This window comes from Amia ocellicauda, chromosome 6 (assembly GCF_036373705.1).
Source record: "Amia ocellicauda isolate fAmiCal2 chromosome 6, fAmiCal2.hap1, whole genome shotgun sequence".
NCBI classification, from domain to species: Eukaryota; Metazoa; Chordata; class Actinopteri; order Amiiformes; family Amiidae; genus Amia; species Amia ocellicauda.
Genome location: NC_089855.1, coordinates 44,187,994 through 44,200,290, shown reverse-complemented (window position 1 = coordinate 44,200,290; position 12,297 = coordinate 44,187,994). Strand labels below are relative to the sequence as shown.

The following is a 12,297-nucleotide window of genomic DNA, read 5'->3' as shown; positions in this document are numbered from 1 at the left end:
GAGCTGTGATCCAGGTGAACAGCAGATCGGGCATAGGTGGGCATGTGGGCGGAGGAGGAGGAAGGCCGGTCAAGCAAATAAGCTTGCTAAGGTATGCAGCAGCAGCAAACAGCCCCCCCATCCAGCCAGCCAGGCAGTCTGGCTGGCAGTGACTGAGTGGTTGACAGACGGCAAGCAACGGAATGCACGTGCTCTGTGATGTCATAGCAGTCAGCTCAGAGAGAGGTTCGTGATGTCATCGCTGAGCTGGCTGGCTCTGTGTGTCTTGCTGGCTGTGTGTGTGTGTGTGTGTGTGTGTGTGTGTGAGTGGGTGGGTGGGTGGCTGTGTTAGTGTCTGTCTGTCTGTCTGTCTCTCTCTCTCTCTCTCTCTCTCTCTGTCTCTCGCTCTGTAGATGCATCATAGGGAACATATGTAACAATCTCTCTTTTTGTTTACCAAAAATGTGTTTGGAAACATTTTAAGATTATTTATGAAGTGTAAATTGGATTTGTCTCAATTTTCTGTAGTTTTCAATATATGTGCCATTCAGTAGCGTTCATGTTACAGATGTGTCCTATGCAGTGGTAAGGTCAATAAAATGTCAGTAAAACTTTATTTTAGCAATTATAGAGGGGATCAAATGCAAATAGAGGGTCCGCACTAATTATCTAATTTACCAACAACATTTAAAATTTGGTCTTGCGAAACTGCAAAAAATGCTGTATAATTGTATGTGTGTTCATACACCAGCTGCTAAAGGCGTAGGGATCAGTTCTTCTGAACATGTACCGGTGTAGATTGGACTTCAATAGGAGGAAGTGACACAATAAAGACATATATGAGCCGTGCAGGCGGACAGTCTTAGTGCCCACGCAGGCTCTTCATTGGGGAAATCATTGACTGAACACATTTTTTTTGAAAATTTGTTTTCCTGAGGTATCTGGGAATCATTATTGAAATCAATTAAAATGCTTATTTTCTAAAAATATATTTTATTAGGAAAATATCTTTACTTATTAACTCAAATAATGGAGCGAAATATGTGTATAAATAGTAATAATACATGTCAATAAATATAACTTGAATTGTGTAGTAAAAAATTAGGAAAAGGAGAAAGAACAGCTGTTAGGATACAGAGTGATGTTTTCAGAGGGTCTGAGCGATGTTGATGAAGGTTTGAGGACATTGACAAGGGGTTTAAGAGTCGATGAGGCTTGGGAAGCTGTAAAAAGGGAGTTTGGTATGTGTGAAAGAAATGTGCTGCCACTTTCAGCACAAGAGTTTTGATGGCGATTGAATGGAATATGAGGGAAAATAAGGAAGTTACTTAAGGTATAACTTAATGTAAAATAAATAAATAATTGAAAGAGATATAGTTTAAAATCTAAAGCCATGAAAGTGTATGGAAATAGTGCTTTCCCAAACAGAAATACCCTATTAATCAGGAAGGGATTCACCCCCCCAAACAAAAAAAAAATTAACAAAAAAAAAAAAAAGGGGGGTGGGGTTGGGGCAGTGAAAGTGTCTGTGAGGTCAACTATGATCATTTACCTAACAACTATTAACTTTGTTGTTGAAAGAGCTGCTGTAATAATTATTAAAATAGTCTTAGATATATAAGTCAGATAAAAGCAAAGAGATAAGCGCATTGTTTTGAAAGTTTGACAGCTCCACACAAGAAAGAGTATTTACACTAGGTAGTAAAGTTGATTCAGTAACACAGGAGATATGATGCTGCTGACGACACCTGAGTGCTGTACTGAAATAATCTGTGAAAATTTGGGATCAAGATTATTATTATGAATTGTCCCTTTACTGGAAACCTCATAGATTGTGTGAATGTCAACTACTGTCCATGTGATAGAGATGCCTTTTATAAGGAAGATCTCTGATGTTGTGCGAACCACACATTGTGTCTTCAGATGACCGATCTATTCCACTTGGCAGATATGCACATTATGAATCATGTCCTGAAGGAATCGATGTCTGACCCGTGGTGGCAGAGGTGCATATGGAGAAGACGCAGGTGTTCTCATTGAGACACAGTAGGCCGAGGGCGCGGCTTTAAAGACAGCCTCACGGCATATTGAACAGACCAATGTTGAGGTCCACAACGCTGAAGTGATGCTTGACTTAATGGAGAAATAAATTTAAATACTGAAATTAAGGTTGTCCAGATTATAGGAATCTGCAATACATTGTGAAAACAGCACAGATGACATCTGCAGTAGCATATATTCTTGTATTGGTAGTTTATAATGTACTTTTGGTGGAGATGTCAAATTACTCAAATGAATAGAATAAGAGTCATGAAGTAAGAATAAGTCCATTGCCCTTCTCTTGAGAGGTATGGAATGTACAATGTTTATCAATTAAAATGCATCAGAAATATATGTGAATAATTGAATTTGTAAAAATAACATGTTTGCTGACTTTTGTATTCCTTTAGAAGCAAAACAATGTATGTATTATGTAACTGGGGATTGACCTTTATGACCTGGGGCAGGATGAAATATAATTTGAGATACACAGTAAAGCTCCAGGTAATTGTAGGTGGCCACTGCAATTTCCATAAAATAGCTCAATATTCAATAAGGTGTAGTTATGACATAATTGTTGGCCCGTCCAGGCAAATAAAAATACATTCCTATCCCCTGATTATTTGAATACCTCGCTGTACATACATACACACCTCGTAGGTGGCAGGTTGGGATTAATGGGAGCTGAACACGCAGCACTATACCACCTGCCCCTCCGGAGGAAGAAATTATTGTAACTGACAAACACGATTATTTTGGCTTCATTTCGCTTCATTTCTATTGCCAAAAAGGAGGGAATGAAGACTCTGTAAAGGAAGTTGAAGAAAGTGTTTTGTGATAATTATATAATGTTTTATATTATTACTAGCATTAGAAGTAGTTTTGTATATACACTGAGCAGATTAGATTTAGCAGGACAAGTAAAGGGTCAACAAGGTTGGTTTGTTAGAAACTCCTGTCAGTAATGAAAGATTACACTGTGCCGAAATAGCCTACAGCTGTCTGCTGAGAATTTGTTTATGACTGAATTGTTTCTCCAGATAGGGAGGAATTGTTTTTGTTAAAGAGCGATTGACACTAGGTAAATGAAGACCGTGGGATCGCGTCTTCCTAGTGCACATCAAAGACAGACATCTGCTTTGGATCCATCACCTCTTCACGGGAGAACAGATCGTAAAATGGACCCAGACCTATATCTTCTGATTGGATGAACGGCCATAAGATGTTACGTCATTTTTCCAATAAAGTTATACTCATGTTTGAAAACATTAAGTCTCACTGAAGGAGTTATTCCTGACGTGGGGCTTCCGAGCGGCTCGATTAAAGTTCTGTTTGCTTTATCTCCGCGACTTCTCCACTTATTTCTGACACGGTTCTACAACTTGGCATAACGAACGAGGATCTGAACTTGCCTCCACTCCCGGGACCAAAGCAATGGTGAGTACCTTTAAAATGACCACCCTGTATATTTAGATTTGATCTCGGGATTGTGTGAGGCTCTCAGATTGTAATTTAAAGAGAACCTGTGGAGAGGTAAAACAAACAGAAAGGTTGACTGTACAGCGGAGGATCACAGTAGGGTGAACTCCAGGTAAGACAGATCTGTGGGGAGAGATGCCAAGGGAACCAAAAGGTACGACGAGGCCTGCTGAGCCCCAGGTTAAGCAAGGAAATCCTTGTATGCCAGGGCCAGAGTTAGTGGCAGTCAATAACCAGACGGAACCAGAGGTACATAAAGTCCAACGTTATAGCCCCATCGTTGGCAAAGATAGGGTTGGCATTATGGCATTACAAGACGTGTCTATATGTGAATACCTACAAGAGAAGTTTTTAAAACTTAAACTTTAGATGGAAAAGGCAGGATGGGATCCTAACTGGGTTCCCAAACAGCATAGAGAATGGTGGAATAAGGAAAAGAGAGAGAAAACCAATAAAGCTTCCGTAATTCTTTGTCAATATAGTGCGAAATTAGAGAAGAAACTAATCGCAATGGATGAGGAAAATACAGCAACAATAAAAGAATTAAAAGAGAAAGTCACTGAGATGCAAACAGAGATAGATAATGAGAAAAGAATTAGAAATGAGGAAGAGAAAAATAAAGAATGAACTAATAATGTAGGGAAATGAACCCGACTGGGACGATTTAGACCGAAAAGCCTGGGAACATGAATGCGAAAAATATGGGGGATGTGGGTTTGGTGCTTCTGCCCCTCCACCATGTAAACATTCAGACAACCCCCCTGATAATAGAACAGAGTCTAAACTTTACCCAGATTTGAGTTCATTCAAGTCAGAAAAAATACAAATAGCACCTACAGAGATGCGCACTAGACAACATCTCTCTGCCGATGGACAATTTTACGCATTAACAACGTCGGTGCATCGCCCCTTTACACCCGAAGAGAAACACACAATATTAAGCGACCTTCCAAAACTTAAACCCAATCATGGGAATCTGGACTTCTGGGTAAAATGTAATGAGATGTTAGATGTACACTAAATGCACGCTAGAGACGTACATATAATAATTAAAACTAAATGTCCAAGGCCAATCTGGGACAGGTTAACCCAGCAGGATGGTACCTGGATAACAGCTGGAAATGATAATAATAATCTAAGGATCACTCACTTCATCGCGGCTGTAAAGACAGGGAAATTGGGGTTTAGTCTGTGGCCTCGTACAGAAGCCAGGAGAGACTTGCTGCGATTATGCGGAACGAAAGTTCACTACTTTTAGAGATCACTTCGGACTGTGATAATGTGATCTGTTTAAAATGATTACAGGAAGGGTTTAGTAAAGCACACCAAGACATCCTCAATATGGGTGTGCCTGTAGGAAACACATATCAGCAGATTGTACAATGGGCTTCAGAGGTAGAAAACAAGTAGTCAAAAGCTAAAATAACTGCTGTGGCAGCTATATCTGTCATAACACAAAACGGAGGTAAATGTTACAATTGCGGACAAATAGGACATATTGCTAAAGACTGTCGGTCTAAATCAACCCGCCCTAAGTGCACTTTCTGTGGGAGGACAGGGCACACGGGGGACAAGTGCTGGAAGGCAGGCGCTCCAGGCGACACCAAGCGCCCTGCAATCAGACCAAGACAAACCCCGATCAGCCCAGAGGAGACACGGAGCTTCTGCACATCATCCGAGATCTGACAGAGAAACTCAATAGGAAATAGGTCGCCTCGGCCCCGAGGTCGGTACAGGGGAAGATCCCCGCCTCCACATAAGTGCACTGTTAGGGGTCGGCAGTGTTCAATGTCGGTGGATACAGGCGCCTCTGTCTCGATAACCGATCTCCCCTCCCACTGACTAAACGCAGACTACAGATCTCAGGTGTAGGTGGCGCATGTATCAGAGCCACACTCAGCACAGCTCAACTTCTAGAAATAGGCGATCTCCTCATACCAGTGTCTTTTTGGGTTTGTAAAAACCCAGAGGGGACAATATTAGGTATAGATATCCTTAGAGAAGCCGGCGCACTAGTGGATGCTACACACGGGAATAAAAAGGACACACAAAGATACGCAACAAATTGCGCTAGTATCTCACTCACACCGTCAACACCTCATATATGGCCAGACACACCACTTGGACACGTATGTCAGGCATTTCCTGATGTTTGGGCAACACATAAACAAGATTGTGGTCTGGCAAAAATTGAACCTATAGTTATCCCAGGTCCAGTACACAAAGCACATAAACAGTTTCCTATTAAACCAGAAGCTTTTACGGCAGTTCAGACAATTATTCAAACATTGCAACATGCAGGAATAATACACGAAACGCATTCAACCACTAATTCTATGCCTAATTTGAAACCCGAACACTCTATTTTTACGATCCTAGATATTAGCAATGGATTTTGAAGCCTGCCACTCCACTCTGATTCCCAAGATAAATGTGCGTTTACTGTATGCGACAAACAGTACACATGGACTAGAGTGCAACAGGGATTTCACAACAGCCCAACACTCTTCCACCAGGCAATGGCCAAGACTTTAGAAGGCATAGATCTGACACCCTGGAATAGTTTCATCATCCAGTACGTGGATGATCTTTTGATTGCATCTCCTGATGAGACTGCACACTTAGGCGCATTAATTACAGTCCTCGGTGTCTTACAAAAGGCAGGATTTAAAGCAAGCCCTAAGAAAGCACAAATAGGCTTAACTAACGTTCAATATCTCAGACACAACATTTCACAAGGACAAAAATCTATGACGCATAATAGGCAAGAAGCCATTCTAAATATGCCAAAACCACATCATGTTAGGGCTGTGCGTAAAGTTATGGGGCTCCTTAATTATTGGCGCACTTTCATCCCTAATTTCACACAAGCCACAGGTCCGATACAGGCGCTAATCAAAGGGAGCCCGGCTCCCTTGGACCCCATAGACTGGGGACATGAACAGGAAATAGCCTATCGTGTAATAAAACAGGCTCTCAGCAATGCCCCCGCCCTCGGGTTACCAGATCATGCTTAACCATTTCACCTCTACTGATCCCAAGATGGGATCTATTATACAGCAGTTCTGACACAGGAACATGGGGATAGGCAATGTCCCGTCGCCTATTACTCCACAAAGCAACCCACGGTAGCAGCAGGCATGCATCGCTGTATGGCAGCAGTAGACTGCGCCTCTTGGGCAGTGCAGGCATGCGAGCCGATTGTAATGAACACACAGTTGATTCTGCACACAGGACACACATTAGTTTAATTATTACACACCGGCAAATTGTGTTCAGTCTCCGTAGACTGTTTTGCTGTTTTGCTCCCCAGAGATAAATCCATACAAATAATAAAAGACACACGAGTAAACCCAGCAGGGGAGGAAGAAGAGCATACATGCTCTGAGCTGGTGCTCCAGGAGGACCACAGTCGCTTCCTAGAAAACCCCCTCACAGACCCTGACTTGGAACGATATGTTGATGGATCCAGGAAAATAATAGATGGAGTCCCCCACACTGGGTGGGCAGTGGTATTGGATGATAGCACCGTCGTAAAATCTGGATCCCTTCAGGACACTGTTCAGCCCAAGTGGCAGAACTCGTGGTGTTAACTGATTCATTAAAAATAGCGAAAGACATTAAAGTTAACATTTTCACTGACAGTCGCTATGCATTTGGAGTAGTACACGACTATATGGCAACCTGGGAACGTAGAGGGTTTATAACAACAGCAGGAGAAGTAATACAAAATTATGAGTATGTTATAGCCCTAGCTGAGGCAGCACACCTTCCAGAAAAGGTAGCAGTAGTTAAAGTGAAAGCTCATCAGAGTCTTTCTGATGATGGATGCCCGCGCACCTGTGGGAATCACTTTGCAGACCTAGCTGCAAAAAAGGCAGCAGAGACAGGTAGTCATGTGAGGTTAGCAGGATTCCCCTGCTCTAGTAAACTTGTGAGCATCCGAGAACCAGAAACTACTGACCTCGCACAGCTACAGAAAAACTGTGAGGAGGATGAAGTACAAGAGTGGGTTAAGGGAGGTGCAGTGCACTCAGACGGTTTGTGGCGAAGTCCTAACTTACAATGTGTATTAGCACCCCAGTGTATTAGCTCAACGCTTCTGGACCAGTACCATGGCCCTGCTCACACGGGTCGCAAGGCCATGTTAACTCAATTGCGTGAACACTGGTGGTGGCCTGGCATAGGCAGGGACACTGCGAAGTGGTGTCAACAGTGTATTCCTTGCGCACAAGTAAACCCAGGTAAACCGATCAAAGTCACTAAATCACACCAGCCCCGGCCTTGAGGTCCGTGGGAAAATATTCAAATTGACTTTACAGGACCCCTGACAAAATGTCATGGGAAATCCTATTGCTTGGTAATAATTGACCATTTCACAAAATGGGTTGAGGCTTTCCCCTGCAGGGACTGCTCTGCCATCACTGCAGCACAAGTCCTAGCGACTGAGGTTATTCCCCGATGGGGTGTGCCCCGTCAAATGAACTCAGATCAAGGGACTCATTTCACCGGTAAGGTAATGAAGGAAGCATGTTTACTGCTAGGGGTAAAACAACGATTTCATATACCTTATCACCCTCAGAGTTCAGGCTTAGTGGAGCGCACTAACCGGACACTGAAGGAAAGTTTGGCAAAAGCCCTGTTAACTACAGGCAAGGGATGGACAGTAGCACTCCCCGCTGTGCTGTATAAACTTAGAGCGTCACCTAATCGGAGTACTCAGCTTTCTCCATATGAGTTAATGACAGGGAGAGCTATGCAACTCCCTGCTGGCATCTGGGGTCCCAGTGATCTCAGTGCTCCATTCAAAGACTATCTTAAACAGTATGTAGCACAGCTATGTACACACTTAAAAAAACATAGAACACAAGCACGTGATCTCCAGTCCCTCAGGGACTTGGAGCTCAAAGAGGAAATGCCAACAACACTTCCTGAGGTTGGTTCGCAAGTGATGGTTAAAATAATCCCAAGCAGACCAGGGCTTAGGCCCAAATGAACAGGACCGCATAATGTCCTTCTTTCTACAGACACTTCAGTCAGTATTGACGGACAGGAGGGGGGTACTAGATGGAAACATTGGTCACAAGTAAAAAATTATAATCCAAGTGAACTGTGTACTAAACCTTTATCTTTTCTCATTCCTAGGAAAGCAACAGTTGCAGATTTCCTGAATTTTGAGAGACATTCCCCTAACTGGTAAAGGTTTTGTCCCCCTACAGGTACTAAGAGATAATCCAGCATGAAGACGACTGTGTACACTACAGTATTTGGACTGATCTGCCTGTCCTTAGTTGAATCATGGACAGATTTATTCAAATTACACGCACCTATGCAAATGCCCTTAATAAAACAAAATGTTGGGTTTGTTCCCACATTCCACACGACACAAAGAAAGGGGTTCCAATGATCCCCATTCCATTTCCAGTATTTTCTGATTATTCACAACTTAGAGTTGCCTCTAATGTACGATATGCATATGATTATGCCTTAGGCATCACAGGAGAATGGTACCGAAGATGGATCAGAATAGAAGAGATTTTAAAATGCCATATATTGACTTGGCTCACAGTAACAAAGGATCTGTGTATGTTTCATACTATAACCAAACCATGCAATCCCAATTTATAGGTAATAGCACTTGTAATCACACTGTGGCTATCGATGGTTCTGACTTTAGGTATCAGACTTGTCGATTTTACGCCCCATGGAATGGGACTTATTGGATATGCGGCTTGCGGGCATATTGGGAACTTCCTTGTAAGTTCACAGGTTCTTGTTATTTAGGATTTGTGGTGCCAGCTTTGCGCCACACTGAAGATAAATACCTTCCAGATATAGAACAATTTACTCACCCTAAACGTGAGATAGGGGAAGGAGACAGGTTTGCTTCCATACTATTTCCTATGTATGGAGTCGGAAGAGCAATAAAGGAAATCAGATTAGTAGCTGGTATATTAGAAACATTAAGTATTTCTACAACTGAAGTTCTCAGCAATTTAACAACTGAAATAGTGGCTATGCGAACTGTTGCCCTCCAGAACAGGCTAGCTCTAGATTTCCTGCTAGCAGCACAAGGAGGGACATGTGCCATTATAGGGCAGGAATGTTGTACTTACATACCAGATAACTCTGAACACATTGGTAATCTTATAGAGCACATTAGGACAGCAACTACAAAGATACACCAGTCCTCCGGAGGAAAACCCCTCTGGGGATGGCTTGCTGATACCTTTGGTAATCTGGGTATGATTGTGTTACAAGGATTGATATCAGTAGTTAATATTCTGCTATGTCTGTAAGTTTCTTTTTTATTTCTTAAATACACTGTCTCAAAAACTTTGTAAACCTCATAATGTATCTACTATGGTTACAGCTGCAATTAAAACACCCTCGTTGGCAGACTTTCTCTAAATTTCTACTAAACGACACTGTCCCTCACTCGGGAGGAGCAAAAGTCACACACCCATTGACACAAATCTTATTCTATCCCCTTGGTTCTGGAGGCTCCATGTGACTGAGGACAAATGGATTTAGTATCAAAGGCAATAAACCTCATGACTCAAGGAAGACCAAAGGATGCATTGGAAAGATACTATTACAAAGGTCACTCAGCTCCATGAGACGCCTTCAGGACATTCTGTACATCCACACTTAGGGGCACACACTTATCGCTCTCCCCAACAGCAGGGACACCCTTACACTCGCCGTACACACATATACACCCCACGGGGAAGGGTTGGGATGAAGGAGCTGCAATCCTCAATCAAGAAGCGACAAATCTTCCTAACCCCTAAGGGGATTTACTTGTAACTGACAAACATAACTTTTTGGCTTCTTTCCGCTTTGCTCTATTGCCAAATAGCAGGGAATGAAGACACTGTATAGGAAGTTGAAGAAAGTGTTTTGTGATAATTATATAATGTTTTATATTAATACTAGCATTAGAAATAGTTTTGTATATAGACTGAGCAGATTAGATTTAGCAGGACAAGTAAAGGGTCAACAAGGTCGATTTGTTAGAAACTCCTGTCAGTAATGAAAGACTACACAGGGCCGAAATAGCCTACAGATGTCTGCTGTGAATTTGTTTATGACTTAATCATTTCTCCAGATAGGGAGGAATTGTTTTTGTTAAAGACACTAGGTAAATGACGACCGTGGGATCGCATCATCCTAGTGCACATCAAAGACGGACATCTGCTTTGGATCCATCACCTCTTCACGGGAGGACAGATCGTAAAACGGACCCGGACCTGTATCTTCTGATTGGATGAACGGCCATAAGATGTTACGTCATTTTTCCTATAAAGTTGTACTCATGTCTGTAAACATTAAGCCTCACTGAAGGAATTATTTCTGACAGTGGAGCTTCCGAGCGGCTCGATTAAAGTACTGTTTGCTTTGTCTCCACGACTTCTCCACTTATTTCTAAGACGGTTCAACACACACAGCCAGCAAGACACACAGAGCTAGCCAGCTCAGCGATGTCATCACGAACCTCTCTCTGAGCTGACTGCTATGACATCACAGAGCACGTGCATTCCGTTGCTTGCCGTCTGTCAACCTCTCAGTCACTGCCAGCCAGACTGCCTGGCTGGCTGGATGGGGGGGCTGTTTGCTGCTGCTGCGTACCTTAGCAAGCTTATTTGCTTTCCTCCTCCTTCGCCCACATGCCCACCTATGCCCAATCAACTGTTCACCTGGATCACAGCTCCGTCCCAACAAGGCAGAGCCTCCCAAGAATGGTACAAACTCATCCACGTTCCCCTCCATGGAAAGCTTTAGCAAAAGGCAAAAGCATTATAAGTAATGAAAAGGAACCCGAGTCCAAGACGCTTCCGACCAGCCATACATATTTGTGTGTATTAAAGATCACATTTTATTACATTTTGTTTTTCTGTACTTTATTACATCTTATTGTGATTTTTAATTATATTGTTTATTTTCCATATATATGTATGTATGTATGTATGTATGTATGTTTGCATGTCCAATTGCTTTGACAATACAAATGCACTGAATTGAGATAGAGAGAGAGAGAGAGAGAGAGAGAGAGAGAGAGAGAGAGAGAGTACTAGGGCACATCTGTAACATAAACTAAGGAACATTCGTCACATGCTTAGGGAACCTTTGTGACATACTAAAAGGACATACTGTTAAGATGTTTTGGCACATTTGAAACAATAGAAATGGCATTTGGTTATTTATTAGGGACATTTACACCAGTCTGTGCAAATATCTATGCATATTCCAATGTTTGCTGCAGGACTTACAGATTGAGTGAGGGGGTCAATATGTTTGATTCAGAACTAACCACTGCTTCCTCAATTTTGTATTTGAGTAGAAGTGAAGAAACACAGCAATAATAATCAGCCCCGAGGCGACTGTGTTTCTAAACCCTATTTAACATCACAATCAAACTCATTCTGCGTCTACACACAGCACAGATACATTGTAAAAACCAAACAAAAAACACGAAATCACATGTAGAAAACCAGAAACGAACATACAAGTATACGAATATGCTAAGATCAGCCTTTTATTTGTATTTATTTGTATTGATGCATTAAGGGATTTACACCGATTTGCTATTTCAGACACTTTCACTGTATTGACTAAAATACAGGATTAGTTCACATGCATTCGTCACCATGCACACAGTTCACATTTTCATTCATTTTGTGGCGTATCTTTACTTTTATTCTTATTTAAAAAACAATTGGCTAGCCTATTGATTATGGATGCGACTGTTTTGTTGGTTTTTGTGGCACAATTGTGGGCAGATCAATAAACTGTTGG

General features: G+C 42.1%; 1 non-coding gene across 1 annotated transcript; it reads right to left on the bottom strand.

Annotated features, from left to right (window-relative positions):
- Nucleotides 1-11,212: 11,212 nt before the first annotated feature.
- Nucleotides 11,213-11,327, bottom strand: LOC136751923 (U5 spliceosomal RNA). Its single transcript, XR_010817110.1, has one exon. It is a non-coding gene; the product is annotated as a U5 spliceosomal RNA (small nuclear RNA).
- Between the last annotated feature and the right edge of the window lie 970 nt (nt 11,328-12,297).